We start from the raw sequence: 15,303 nt of genomic DNA on the forward strand, positions 1-15,303 counted from the left end.
GAGAGGGAACCCAAACAAAGGTGATAATAAAGCGACGTTTTGATAAAGCACTCAAACTATCCCGTATCTTCTCGAAGAAGTATGGCGAGTGCTTTCCCGGTTTTATTGAGTGGATTGCTTGAACAGAACTCAGACTATCCGTTACAATAAAGTAGTGCCCAACTGGCCTTGAAGCTATACCGTCCAAAGCACAATGAATAGCTGCTAACTCTGCTATATACACAGAGCATGGTGACTCGAGGCTGTAAGAGGCGCTAGATATTTATTTCGTTGAACACTCCAAATCCTGTTGATTCCTCTATAAGTGATCCATCAGTAAAGTACATTTTATCAGCATCGACGTGTCTATATTTAGCTTCGAAAATTCTTGGAATCAGAAGGGAGCGATGAGGGACCGGGATTCCACAAATTTCCTGCTGCATAGACAAATCAAACTGGACAGAAGAATGATCGTAGTCTGGGCTACAAACACGAGTTGGAGAGAATGAAGAAGGGTTTACCTGCATTGACATGAGGACATGGTATATAGACATAAACCTGGTTTGAAAATTTTGCTCAAGTAGCCTGTCAAAATTTACAATCACCAGTGGGTTCATGACCTCACACCTGATGAGGAACCGAAGTGATAGTAGATTGAATCGATCTTTCAAAGGGAGTATTCCTGCCAAAACTTCAAGACTCATGTTGTGCGTTGAGGGCATACAGCCCAAAGCGATGCGAAGACAACGGTATTGGATACGCTCGAGTTTGAGGAGGTGAGTTTTGGCAGCTGACTGGAAACAGAAGCTACCATATTCCATCACTGAGAGAATAGTTATTCGATACAATTTTAAAAGATCTTCTGGATGGGCTCCCCACCAGGTGCCAGTGATTGATCGGAGAAAATTCATTCTTTGTTGGCATTTTCCTTTCAGATACTCAATGTGGGCTCTCCAAGTACACTTGGAATCAAACCAAACCCCAAGATACTTAAAACACCTCGATTGAGTGATCGTTCTGCCTAGAAGTTGAAGCTTAGGTTGAGCAGGTCTACGTTTCTTAGAGAAAACAACCATCTCCGTTTTCTGAGGAGAAAACTCAATCTCAAGCCCCAAAGCCCAGGAAGACAATCTGTCTAAAGTATCTTGTAAAGGTCTGAGCAGATGAGACTCAGTAGAACCTGTGACAGACACCACGCCGTCATCTGCAAGTTGTCTTAGAGTGCAGCCTTCAGAGAGACAACTGTCGATGTCATTTACGTAAAAGTTGTACAAAAGTGGACTCAAACATGAACCCTGTGGGAGGCCCATGTAAGAGGTCCTTTTAATTGCAATATCTCCCTGAGCAAAGTTCAGATGTTTCTCACAAAGCAAGCTGTATAAGATGTTGTTCAATAGAGGAGGCAGACCCCGGGAGTGCAATTTGTCTGACAACACCTCTATTGAAACTGCATCAAAAGCTCCCTTTATGCCTAGAAACACTGAAGCCATTTGTTCACGTTTTGCGTACGCCATTTGTATCTCTGAAGACAGCAAAGCAAGACAATCGTTTGTCCCTTTGCCCCTTCGAAACCCAAATTGAGTATCTGAAAGGAGACCATTTGCTTCTACCCATTTATCCAAACGAAACAAAATCATTTTCTCCATCAATTTTCGTATACAAGACAACATCGCTATAGGACGGTACGAATTCGCATCGGACGCTGGTTTTCCGGGCTTTTGGATAGCGATATCTTTCACTTGTCTCCACTCTTGGGGAACAATGTTATTCTCCAAGAATTGATTAAATAAATTTAACAAGCGAAATTTTGCGGCGTCCGGAAGGTTTTTCAACAAGTTAAATTTGATTTTATCAATTCCCGGAGCTGACTTGTTGCAAGAGAGGAGAGCAAGTGAAAATTCGACCATCGAGAAGCTGGAATCCAGACCACACCTATCAGGAGGCACGTTCCGGATTATTTTTTGCACAGGTGTAAAATCTGGACAGATTTTCCGTGCGAAGTTGAATATCCATCTATGTGTATGTTCTTCACTTTCATTTGTAGATGATCGATTACGCATGCTTCGTGCAACTTTCCATAAGGTACTCAAGGAAGTTTCCCGTGATAAACCACCCACAAAATTCCGCCAATACGCCTTCTTTTTCCCTTTGATTAATTTTTTGAACTGATTTTCAAGGGAAACATAAGCATCAAAAAGGACGAGAGTTCCATATTTCCGAAAATCTTTGAATGCTTTTGATTTGTCCTTATAAAGCTTGGAACACTGCTGATCCCACCATGGGTTTGGAGGCCTTCGAGGAACTGATGAATCTGGGATGGGTTTTGTTTGTGCACAAAGTGCACTTTCATGTATCAAACGTGAAAGAAAGTGGTACTCCTCCAAAGGAGGCAAAACATTCATAGAATCGATGGCTGTTGTTATTTCGTCCGAGTACTTTTTCCAGTCGATGTGTCTTGTAAGGTCATATGTCATATTAGTAGAATTCGAAGAGCTGACCCCATTGGTGATTGTAATTTTGATAGGTAAATGATCACTACCATTGGGATCAGGGACTACCTTCCACTGGCAATCCAATGATAGTGAATTTGAGCAGAGTGAGAGGTCAATTGCGCTTTGTCTTGCAGGAGGTTTAGGTACTCGTGTTTTTTCACCCGTGTTCAAAATTGTTAAATTGAAACTATCACAAATATCATAGATAAGAGTAGAACGACTGTCATCAATTTGTTCTCCCCAGACAGTTCCATGTGAATTGAAGTCACCCAGGATCCACCTTGGCTCAGGGAGCATTGAGCACAGGTCCTCTAGGTTACTTCGATCCACTGCAACTCTATGAGGCCAGTACAAACTGACAACACATAAGTCCTTACCTCTTATAGTTGTATGACATGCAACAGCTTCAATTCCTCCTGATAAAGGGAGGTGGATTCTATAAAAAGAGTGGCGCTTATTGATCCCTAAAAGCACCCCTCCATAAGAATCGTTGCGATCCAAACGGATAATGTTAAAATCGTGGAATGAGATGTTAGATTGAGAAGAAAGCCATGTTTCTGAAAGGGCAAAAATATCGCAACTAGTTTCATGAAGAAGAAATTTGAACGGATCCAGTTTAGGAACTAAACTACGACAATTCCACTGTATAACAGTGATATCTCCGACCTCTCGGCGTAAATTAGCCATCGAGAGAGATAAACATTGAAATGAGGGGCCAAGTTTGCATCAACTGCTTCAAAAATGTCTTTAATACAGGAAGCATTGTTGTTATAATGCTTTTGATGGATTCAGAAACGTTGAAAAACGAAAAAATTCCATTCAGAATGTCAGTCAACTTAAACAATCCTGGCTGGGAAGTTGATTCTGGAAAAACTGCATTCGTCATAGGGGCCTTTGAGGTCCCTGCTGGTGTTGAATCATTCTGTGGTGAAAAAATCGTGCGGAATCCAGGAGGATTTTGTTTTTGTTGTTCTGCAGCATTCGACTTTTTAGGGACACTGATTGGAGGGCTCATTGTAGGGATTTTCTTTGGTATTTTAGGTGTCTTGGGAGTTGTTTTAGCACGTTTCCGGGAGTTCGCAACGAAAACAAAAGGGTTTTCCTCATCCGTTGTTTCTTCGTTGTCAACTGGCAACACAGAAAAGATGTTACTTGAATGAGGTTGAGCCAGTGGAGAAGCGCTCTTTAAGATAGAGGCATAAGAACGTCTCGATCGTTCTTTTAAAGAGCGCTTCTGTTTATCCCAGCAACTCTTGAATGCCTCGCACGAAGAGATTTCATGGGGTGAGCCCCCACAATAGACACATTTCTGCTCTATTGCTGAGCATGCTCCATCCCCATGATTCTCCCCGCATTGGGGACAGCGTGGCTTATTGCAACAGTGCGACGCTGTGTGCCCCAACTTGATGCAATTTTTACAATGCATGGGTCGAGGCACGAAGAGTCGCACAGGAAGCCTTAAAACTCCGTCAATCAAGACGTAGTGAGGGAGGGCGGTACCCGCGAAGGTCACACGAAATGAAGCTGAAGGCGAGTACTTTGTAACTCCATTTACGACGTTGGCAGTATTGAGTTGACGGCAATCCACGATTTCGACCGAAGTCGAATCGAGGCTCTTGAACTTACCAACGCCGTTGGATTTAACGTACTTCGCATCCAGACTCATTTCTGTGATCACGCCCTCAATCTCTACGTCTCGAGACGGGATGTAAACGTGATACTCTAGAATTAGAAAAGTGCTAGCCACAATCTCGTTTGCAGCTTTCGAGTTAGCCACAACAACGCGCAGCTTGTTCGCACGTAATTTTGTAACACTGGTTACAGAGGTCCACCTCGCCAGATCTTTGGTGATCTGTACCACATTAAGAGGTTTACCGTTCTTTTTGGGCCGGATGAAAACCACCCATGGCCCAGAGGAAGATGAGCCTTCAGCATATTTTCGGAGCCGGGTGACTCTACTCTCCACTGGGGATGATCCAACATTGTCATCCATCCGAGAACGATTTGCATCTGAAGGACCAGCATCAGGTGAAATTCGCATCATCCCCAGTTGGAGGGTATAACCCCCCGCCTTCGCTCATATTTTTCAACGGGAAAACGAATACCCTCCGTGTTGAAAATATAAGCGAAGCACAAAATTATCGAAATATATATATAAAGGGAAATATGATAGAAAAAGAAAAAGTGAAAAAAGAAATAAAAAAGAACTCACTATTTTTTTAAGTAGTTTGTACACAATTTTTTTCTTCAGTGTTCGATATTCTCTCAAACCACGTGGTCCCCTCTTCGTTGGTGGCAGATGGCTGCCGCAACTCGACCCTGATGATGATGAGTCCAATGTGTTTCCGATGATGGTCGTGGCTATTGTTATCACCACACAACTGCAAAAATCAGTGGTCTCGGTAGATTGCACTGCCTGGGATAATCCTTTGGTGATGATAATGGTAGCTATGCAACCAAAATGGAGTCCCAATAATGTCGAACACTTATAGCACTACAATGCACTCCGATTGGGAAAATTAAATCACCCCAAAGTTGATTGTCCGTTTTTGGTTTGATGTACGGATCCGTAACTGCCCTAGCGGTAATAAAATCCGGATATATCGGGTAACTGCACTACAATCACTTCTAACAGTGTCGCGAAACTCTAGCTCAGAAAAAAACGACCGTCTACAGTGAGTGATGAAGCACGAATGTTACAATCACATTATTATTAAACAAATAGTGAATTAATCACTATTCGCATTGATATATTCATACATAAACATATACATTTATTTTTGTTTTATAATTTGCAACAATTTTTTTCGTTCGACGTATATGTACCATTTAAAGATGTAGAAAAAATCAAACAAAAAGCTTTAAATCAACTCTATATCAAACTTTCAACATTCTTAAAAAAACATTTTTCACCATTTTTTGGTAAAACATCAAACTATCATTGTTAAGTTTTATATTTCGCATCAATCATACACTCAGAAAAATACTATTATGTATGCCATAAGATTCTCTTATGAAGTGGCGCCATAAGAAAAATTAATGACATTCATAAGATTGTCTTATGACGCGAATGAATTCTGAAGATGAACGCCTACTTCAATGAGAGGTTGTTGCTTTTCATAAGAGATTCTTATGGAAACAGTAAATCACTTTCTAATAAGAAAAATTCTAGATTTTTCATGCTGAAAACATTCACTTTATTGTTTGCCAAATTTGTTTAAATTGAATCATTCATGGTCACCATCAGCAGCGCATCAACAGACGGCTCCATCAAATTTATTTTTGCCGCATCTTAATCTTCGACCTTTCGTTTTTTGCCGATCAGCTCGCTGAAAAGTAAACAAAGAATGTATATTAGTTTACTAATATATTAAACGATCACACCAAACACATCAAATCGAACTTACCATTCCGCAGATAACAATATCATTTAAAATATAAGGGAAACTACAATAACTATGAACTGGCGCTTGCTTCGTACTGTTAGATGATGAAAAAAAAACTGATTCCATGAATGAATGTGTTCATTATTTTTTCACAAATCCGTTTCTTCTATTTTTCATAAGAACATCGTATGAAAATTGAAAGAATTTCATAAGACTCTTATGAAACATTATTTTGCACTCCAAAAAGCGGTTCATAAGATGCATCTTATGAAAATTATAATAAGAATTTGCCTGAGTGTAGTAATCCATGCATTCGTTCGTATGTTGCTCATTGTTTGTATTCGGTCTCATAGCTTCGGTCTCATAGTTATTCAAGAAAAGCAAGCATAACGTAACGACGAGCAAGAAAATGGCTTTTCAAAAAAAAAAAAAAAAACCGTGAAGCCTTATTTTTTAGCCTTATATTTTAGGAAAAAACTATATTCTAGAGATTCCTAGTGAAAGAATATTCTCACCATCTTTTCTTACATTGTTTTTATTTAAAAAATCAAAATGTCATTGAAAAACTATATTGAAAGTTTGACGTGACAACGCATTCAAATAAGGTTTTACTAACACTACTTTAACCCGTCTGCCTTCGTGTGTATTTGTGTGTATGTATGTGTGCATGTATATGTGTATGCAGGGCCGTAGGAAGAACTGACTCGGGGGAGGGGGGGGGGTTTGGTGACAATATTTTTCCTTTAACATTTTTGCTTGAACAATGCATACATAAGGAATAGTTAAAAAAAATTTATATAATTATTTAGATTTTTACATTCAAAGTGAGGAATTTATTCTAATTTTCGAAAACAATTTTTAGAAGTTGCCGATTTGCCAAAAAGTTAAAGAAAATTGGGATTTGATGATTCATTTCAAAGAAAAACTTTTTATATTTACTTAAATTAGAAAGTAGTAAGCTAATTCTTTTTAAGCATGACCATTTGAGGCATTGGTAAAAAATTATCAAATATCTAAAAATAAAAGTAAAAGATTAAGCTTGCAGTTCAAATCAGATTTATTTTCTACTCGATTAAAATTAAAGATTTCGGTTCAAAACCTTTTTAAGAAGAATCTTCAATATAAATAATGTTAAACAAAAAACCTGTGAAAGATGTTTTCAGTTGAATTTTAACTTGAAAATAAAATAAAAGTTTTTTGGCCTCATAAAATTACCAATGATAATTTATTTCATGATTATTATCCTGTGAAATAAAAAAAAATCCTAAAATTGTATTTTAAATTTGTGATTTCTTCAGGTTTGTGTTTTAAATTGACTCTGATTCAATATAAAATTTTTATTTTAAATCCAGAAACAAAACTGCGATCACTGACCATACTGACTGGACACTCGATTTCGTTTTCTGGATAGTTTTTCCAAAAGTACGCAATATCGATTCCAGAGTGCGCATCGATCGATTTGAAGAAATGTTATCCCAGTTAGGAAATGCCACCCAACTTAAAAAAACAGGAAATTTCTACGATAAAATCGGACTAAACAAGTACAATAACTCTCACCAATTATAAGCCAAAAAACGAATTTTGATCAGAATTTTCAGCCAGAAATCTCTTTTTTTGAATTCTAAATTTTTGAATTCTCTTCCTTCAGCTATTTATTCAAAATTGAACTCGTGAATCTGTATGAAAATTGCGAACGATGAAACTGTTTGAGATTTTTCAATTCTGGATCAACATTATGAAACTTTCTTGAATTCCAATTCTTCATAAGAAATAAAGTAAAAATTTCAAATCTCAAAAATGCTTTGTAATTTTAAATACTTTCTTTTAATATTCCGAAATTATGAGTTTTGAATATAGAAGTATGAAATCCAAAATCGAGATTCAAATCAGGATCTATGCGTAATGATGATCTAAACTGAAGTCCAGTAACAATAAACCGGATACAGAATCCGAACTCTCCTTACAGACATTGAGTTTTAATTTAAATTATTTTTCCGCTAGTATCCGGGCCTTGCGAATCCGGGATATTTTTGCCAATATCCGCCAATATCAAAATTTTTAATCAAAAATCATGAAGAAAAACACTCAACTTTTGTTTATTGAAATACATCAGTCAATTTCAAATCACATATTGAGCCTTCAAAAAACGTTCATATAATTTTGTTAAAATTTACTCAAAAACTTAATACGCAAAATACATCATATTCGTGACTCAATTTAAATATTTGTTTTATTTTGCAAATCAAGTGTAAAAATTCTGGCAAAATCTGATTGCTTTTGGCAAGTTTAGTTTTATCCCATTTGAAGAGGATATTCGGGATCAGATTTTTATCAACAAGTTTGAAATTTTTAGAAAAACTGAAGTAGAATAATTGACCTGGGATAAAATTTTTGTGTTTTGTCTTTATTTCTGAAAATATATTGTTCCTCTTGTGTAATTTCAGTCGATCATCAAAATTTTATTGAGAATTCGTAATTTTGAGTATAGAGAAGAACATTTTGTTTGGCGTTTTTGGACCCCCCCCCCCCCCTTCTCCCCGTTCCTACGGCCATGTGTGTGTGTATGTACGGGTATATGTGTTAAAAAAGGAATGAAAAAGCGTGAAGCAGCGCAGTCGCTTCCAAATTTTACCTGCTACCATCTCTGTCTGAGTTGATAGTTTTTCATGAAATTTCTCAAAATATAGTTCAACTATCCAACTACCACTCCCGAAAATATGAAGACTGTATAATGACTGGAACAAAAGATACAGCTATTCTCGTGAAAAACGGAAATGTGAGATTGCTTCTCAAAATTCACTGGTTTTCACAATTTTTATTGCAAATACTTGAAATTTGGTCAAAACATGTAAAAATGTTTGAACTAGAACCTGGCAGAAATGTATAAAAATCGATTGACGCAATTAAAAATGGGACCGGATTGAAAATGAGGTTCATTAATGTCCTGGTTCATTAATGGGCTAGTGCTTTTTTAAACATTTTTACACCTTTTTGGCCAAATTTGAAGTGTATGTGTGTGTTTTTATTGGTTATCCAGGTGGTAAATTCGAAAAAAGAATTTTACGAATCGGTATCAAAGCACGTCGAGTACCGTGTCTCCCCAGAACTCATCTGAGTCCATGGAACCAATGGGTCTCTAAACGCCCTAAACTCCACCTGGGGCCTCAGACTACATCTCTAACCGGTTACTGTCCTAAGGCAATACTTCTATCTTATTTTAATCGCCGCCGGGATATATTCTTATTTAATTTTTGGCATTTCTGCGAGTTGTGAAAATTCAAGGTAGAATATTTAGAAAGAACATGAAAGTATTATAGGTGGAAAGATCAAAGCTAGAGCGCTTTGGGTAGAAGAAATTGAATAGTTGGTGAAAATGTGAGCAGGGCTTTTGTTTTGTGAACAGCTTTTGAACTACTTGCGTGATTCTTTGCCGCGCGCCGTTTCAATGTTGATAGGAAGCGATGAAGAAACCCATCGCATTCCTACCCACATTGAAACACAGACGGGTCGAACACATGAGATTGTGTCCGACCGGGCAAAAAATCACCTAAGCAGCGCTCACATGTGCTGTTCTATTGCTAAGCCAATTCTATCGATGCGTGCTACTTTTTTAGGTACATCGGATGGTTGCTACTTTTTTGTTTCGCATATTATCCATCCGATGCCTTACTTTTTTGCCAAATGCATCGTGGTGAATTGTGTTGTAATTTTTGTTATCCCATTTCCCCCCTTCTTTAGCCAAGTGATTCTGTTATCTTATTTTAATCGCCGCCGGGATATATTCTTATACCCGTCCGTGTTTCAATGTGGGTAGGAATGCGATGGGTTTCTTCATCGCTTCCTATCAACATTGAAACGGCGCGCGGCAAAGAATCACGCAAGTAGTTCAAAAGCTGTTCACAAAACAAAAGCCCTGCTCACATTTTCACCAACTATTCAATTTCTTCTACCCAAAGCGCTCTAGCTTTGATCTTTCCACCTATAATACTTTCATGTTCTTTCTAAATATTCTACCTTGAATTTTCACAACTCGCCGAAATGCCAAAAATTAAATAAGAAGGCAATACTTCGGAAAGGGGTCTTATTCACGCATATGCGTTACTTATGCAACACTCGCTTAAAAGTTCATATTTAAAATAAATATCATCCTGACCGGCCGAGGTCATCTTCACGTTGTGGCCCGATCAGCTACGCTGATTGTTTAGCGTAGTTCATTTGATAGCTTCGGACTCATTAAGCTTAGTAAAGTTATGTTACATTATCCTACGGCGATCGCAATTTGCGTCAGTCTCCAACTCCTTTGCTGAGCAGCCATTATCCGGGCGAGCCCATCGCTGACTGCATGCCATGTGTTGATGTCATCACACATCTCCTGCAACATGTTGTCCGTTGTCGTGTCTGGTCCGTCTGGTCTTCAAATCGGGTGTCTCGTCCACGTCAGACCGGCGAGGCGACATGTCCGAACCTGTGGTGATACTTCGTGAAGCAGGAAGTCAGGAATTGCGTCATGTCGAAATCTACCTCGCCATGCTTTCTCTACATATCCACTCCTTGGTATTTGGGATCAAACGATGGGCCCACCTTCTCCTTTTTGAACTGTCCCACAGCTGCTACCAGTTGGCCATGGAGCTGTCTCTGGCTCGTGTTCTAACGTTTTGCGTGCCTCTACTTTCGTAGCAATAGGATTCCTCCACCAACAAAACCGAGATGGGCATGACTCCCGCTAAAACACATGCAGCCTCCGACGAAACGGCGCGGTATGCACTGATAACCCGCAAATTCATTTACCTTTGTACAGTGTTCAGCTTTTGCTGGTCACACTGAATCAAGCCCCTTCATACCGGAGGATTGACGAAACCACTCTCGAAATTATCCTCCGCTGACTACTTCAGATCACCGAGTTGTTCGCCATTATCTTTGTGAGTGCGTTACTGTTGCCGCCTTCTTGCACACAAATTTACCTTAGTTTTCAAAGCAGAGCCGGTCGTCAATCATCACGCCCAAATATTTAAGCTCGCGCTTATATTAGATAGTGCATGATCCCACTTACGGTCCCGGAAATAGCGTTGGGACGTGAGAGAGGAGATAATGATTCAGGACCACCAGGTTGACCCTAGCTGCCACAACACCCGGGATGTATTGGAATGGTTCAAGCAGAATATTATTGATGTTTTGCATGTAGCCATTATGCAAAAATTCATGTTTTTTCCCCTAAAAGTTTAATAAAAACCCTTCAAAATCAAATTTTACCAATTTTGTATGTTACATCCTCATAGAGAAATCGTAAATTGTATGCGACCTGATACTAAGTGGTACAAGCGTTACTAATTAAGAAATACTGCTACCAAATTTTTCAGAGAACGGTTTTGGCTTATCCATGTTAGTTAACCCTTGATTTCATGATTTTTTATTTTTCCTCAAAAATTATTTTAAAAAGTTGGAAATTATGTTCACATTAAGAAAAAAAATTAAAATAAAATACGATTTTTTACTTTTTCCATACAATAATTGTTGCAAATTTGTTACTTTATGAAACGAAGGGTTAAATATGGGAAACAACTATTTGACCGGATATTGTGTGGTCAAGTCATTCTAGGAGACCTAGAGGACCCAGCAGTTCCTTGAAATCTTCTTGAAACAAAAACATCAACTCAATTTAAATAAGGAGGTGAGATATTACTTTAAGTGCAATTTGAACCTTTGTAATCTTACAACTGCGTCGTCCAGCAGACGTAAAAAGAGGCAAACTTCTTGTGTAGGTACAAGATAAACGTAGGCTGTTTAGTTGAATCAGCTGTTATAAATTGATAAAATGGTGAAAAGTGAAGTGACGGGAGGTGGTCTGGTTATAGAGGTCGAATTCAAGGCGGTGTGTTTAGCTTTACGATCCAGATACTAACGAACCAACATGTTATTATTGGATTAAAGCAAGGGCTTGAAGTTCCCTTTGTAAGTACCGTCTTACCACTTCCGCCGGCGTCTCAGAGACTCCCTTTTTTGGGCCTCAGGGCGGCACGCTTATCCACAAAACAAATCACAGGGAATATCAAATTACATGCAAAGAAAACTCCCAAAATAAATGCGCTTCTCATAAAGTGTATAATACCAAAACTTTTGCACTGCTGAACCTCCCACTCTACTTATGACTACGATCTGACTTGGAGGGTCTAGCTCTAGCTGGTAATGCTGGTTGGTGGTACCACCGTCGACTTCCGTCCGCTCGAACCTTCCGGTAGACTTCCTCGGGTGGTCCTGGGACTAAACCGTTTTCCTTCGTCTCCCGTGGTAGTTAGGTGACAGCCCAAAAGCGTGACTGCTTGTCCCGAGCTCAATATGGCGGCGGAGCTGGGTTGCTGACGACCTGATGAAGTCACGCTGATTGGGGCTATAAGCCAAAGACAAAAGAGTCTTTTTGTAAGGATAAACGCTTGTTAGGGTTAGTTTTCTGGGCGAGGGCAACGAGAAGTTTTCGAATCACGGCTTACATGGCGTCCTCTAGCAACACTTTCAATCGCTCTTCTTTCTAATGTTGTTGATACGGTAACACCTGCACTAGTATAGTCTTACCGGCCTTGCACCGATCGTTCGGGTCGTTGCCCTCGTCTTGGCGCCTTAACGAGTTAGTTGGCGTCGCCATCCAGGCGTCGCTACCACGGGCGCCGGTTACCCAAGGGTTGGATTGATGGCCATCTGGTGGTGAGGTTCTCAAGCTCGATCAGCTGGCGATCTGGCAGCTGTGTCTAGCAGTAGGTGGCTAGGTCTGGCGAAGGCTTTGGGAGAGAAAACTTAACATATGTACAAATGACACTCACTGCGATATTGAAAAACTACATTTAACGCGACCAATCGATGAAACCTTGTTGGAAATGTCATCTGGCGCTTACACCTGTTTAGATTACACGCAAAATATCGAAAACTTACCGAGTAAGTTATTTTTACGCAACCGAGAGTTTTTTGGCGTTTTCTTTTGTTTGCATAGTTTTCGATCCTGATTTAGTATGCAACTCAAAAGATTTTCCCAATAAACTTTCAGCGTGAGTACTTTTTGACTTTGTCATGAAGCTCTGTTTGTTTCTTGTCGGCGGGTGTGAAATTTTTTCATGTCAGTTTTTTTGTGCAAATTCGCGTTTTTTGATGCTTTTCGTCGGAGTTTTTTTAAGCGTCAATGGCTTATTCACCCCTGTTATTCCGAATATTGATGATATCATCTATCGACATCTGAAAAGTGCCCGTTTGCTTGCTCAAAGTAACCGGCACTTTCCAGCCGATATGAACGGGGTATTTGGAGGTTATAAACTCCCGCCATAATGATCCAGAACTATAGTTCTTATTTTTTTTGTACTTATTTCAGATCATTTTCGACGAGTGGTTCACCGAGCTACAGCTGAAAGAGTTGATGTTCAAGTCCCACAATTTCCTGTAAGGATTCCGAAATCCTTAAGATCGGAAGTATATTGCGCTTGTCTTACGCTGTGGCATCCTTCCGAAGATCCTGTTCGCGAAGTAAGTAACGTTTTTATTATGATTCCAACTAAAAAAGAACTAAAAATTAATGTTCCCATCAAAATTAATTTGTATCAGTTATTATTTAATTCACAGAACAATCAAAACATTTCAAGTTCGATGCGGAGCAGTTTTTGGCGTTCTTGACACCTAGGTTTTCAGCTGTAATTCCCCCTTTGTTTGCCCTACCGGAAGAAGCGATCGAAATGTCGATGTTGCTGAAGCTCATATTAAAAACATTATTTAGTATCTTTCGATGCTGTGACAAGAAATTCGAGAGGCTGTGTCATCATTTCCCTTACCCAGCGGATAATAATCTCCAGTGCAACCAAGACCTCGGAGGCTTCCAGTGATGGTTCAGCTGATGCACCAGAACGTTGTAGCCTGAAAAAGCTGAAGAACATCATCAAAGCTCGGAGTTATCGGTGCCAGACTACCCTCTGGATCTTGTTATCGTCTACCGTCGCAGTCTGATCCTGACACCGCAACTGTTTTCGAAACTACAGGTAAAATTTTTTTAACCGAAAAGTATCCCTGACTGAATTTGCATTCTTTCAAATTGATCTAGCTATGGAGAGCCATGACTGCGGTTTTCTTCTACCCGTTAAACGGCCACCGGTTTCATTTTATGCTCAACTGTATCTTCTGGTACAACTATTCCCTGCGACTAGAAACGGATCAGTTTAAGCAAAAACCGGGCGACTATTTCTATCTTCTGTTCTTCAACTGGATTCAATGCGTCTTCATCGGACTGGTGATCGATCTTCCGATCCTCATGGATCCAATGGTTCTGTCGATGCTGTGTAAATGGTGCAAACTGAACAAGAATGGCATCGTCAATGTTTGGAACCCGTTTCAAGGCCATGTATCTCCCATGGGTACTGTGGAATGAATCTGATCTTTTCATCGGGGTAGGTGCCAAAGCAATCGAAGAACGAACACATCATTTACTGATGTGTCGGAAGACTGTACAGATAAAGAAACCATTAAGCAATTTTATAAGAACGCCTAATTTGGAAGCTAATTTTCCTTAATTTTTTTTAATTGATTGTTTTAAGTTTTTTTTTCTCTAATTGTCATTCCAGGAGCATTTTCTCGATCGTTGGCATCTTGGTCGGTCATGCCTACCACTTCTCGAAGTTCCTTTCTCCACAGGAACTTGGCGGCCCAAGCTTAATTGAAACCCCCTTCTTTATTATTATTGTTATTTATTTAATTTGGGACATCCTCTTCTTTATGTAAGATAGTCTCCCCTTTTTTATTGAAGATGTATTTTGTGTTATAATAATAACTTCAAACTTTCTACCAATAGAAAACGCCTTTCCCGGATGTAACCTGTGGAGTGCATGGGTGTACCTCCGGTCGGGCTGCCAATCCACCCGCATGGACTAGCGCTTATCTGCACTTGCTAGACCCAATGTGCTGCTGTGTGAATACCCTGGAGAACGGCGGCAAGAATCGGAGACGCGGAGAAGTAGATTCCGATGTGCGTCTGCAGAATTTAGCCCGATGTGGTCGAGCGGGAAACGCTTTTGGTGGGTATCATAAGTACTTGAAATTTCCGTAACTTGGTTGAACTAATCGAAAACTATCCTTTATTTAGGTCAAAGGAGTTAAATGAAGTTCCATCGTGTGCAAGTCAGAGATAGTACTCCTTTAAAGTACGAGCTGATTCCCAAGATTATGTGGAAAATTAAAAAAAACCATGGCTAGACATGCCTTCCTGCCCTCGAAGGATGACGGCGGCAGCGGAGTTGAGAGAGACCAAACGATTCTTCATGGAGATGGACCTCTTTGTGACATAGATAATTCTACAGAAGCTCTGCCTGGAGGAAACATCAACGGCTGTGGAAAAGTTTTCACCTACACTCGGTATCATCCGAAGATTGCTTGCTTGCTGCGGACTATCGAAATCGATCAGTGCAAGATTGCGGTCTTTCGGG

At 39.6% G+C, this 15,303-nt stretch overlaps 1 pseudogene; it reads left to right on the forward strand.

The window, feature by feature from the left end:
- Positions 1-8,588: 8,588 nt before the first annotated feature.
- LOC129741967 (derlin-1-like) lies at positions 8,589-14,927 on the forward strand (annotated as a pseudogene).
- Positions 14,928-15,303: the final 376 nt, after the last annotated feature.

This window comes from Uranotaenia lowii, chromosome 2 (assembly GCF_029784155.1).
Source record: "Uranotaenia lowii strain MFRU-FL chromosome 2, ASM2978415v1, whole genome shotgun sequence".
In the NCBI taxonomy this organism is placed as follows: Eukaryota; Metazoa; Arthropoda; class Insecta; order Diptera; family Culicidae; genus Uranotaenia; species Uranotaenia lowii.